Source organism: Myotis brandtii, unplaced genomic scaffold (assembly GCF_000412655.1).
Source record: "Myotis brandtii unplaced genomic scaffold, ASM41265v1 scaffold92, whole genome shotgun sequence".
In the NCBI taxonomy this organism is placed as follows: Eukaryota; Metazoa; Chordata; class Mammalia; order Chiroptera; family Vespertilionidae; genus Myotis; species Myotis brandtii.
The window spans coordinates 1,758-2,394 of record NW_005371791.1 but is presented as its reverse complement, the minus strand read 5'-3'; positions in this window follow the sequence as shown (position 1 = coordinate 2,394).

Here is a 637-nt window from a genome sequence, read left to right as displayed (position 1 = left end):
AATGTATTCATATTGTCCTGTTTCTCACAAATATATGTTCTTTACTCTTAATTTACTCTCACGTAAACTAGAAACTATCTAAAGGCTCAGGATTTAACTTGAATAAAATTATTAATCCCATTCTCTCAAACAGATTGGCAAACCCAAATGTTGCAGTATTTCACTCTAATAGTAAATTTCATTTAGTTTTTATTTTTAATTAATTTTGCTCCCTAATATGCAAATTAGTTTCTGCTATGCTCTGTGTTCACATAAGGAGTCACTGGCAAAGTAATAGATTTCTACCTGTATAGTGATCACATTTTTTAGGTCAGTGCTCTTGGGCAAAAGGAAGCAATTTGAAGTTTGGGGAATCAAGTTCAAAACTATGCAATAATAGAATTTAATTGGAAGTACCATATCGTTTGTGCTCACATGAATTGTTAAGATTCATTCTAAAATATAAAATTGTTTTTTGTTATATCCATTTATTAGATCTACCTAAAACAGTACAACAGTCTGTGCATTTGTAGCACCCCAAACATATTGTTGCATAGCAAGGGACACTAGATGCAACATAACAATCAGGTGATATTTCAGGGTTAGTGAATATATTTCATCAAACCCCACTTGTTTATCTTGTGTTACTTCATGTACA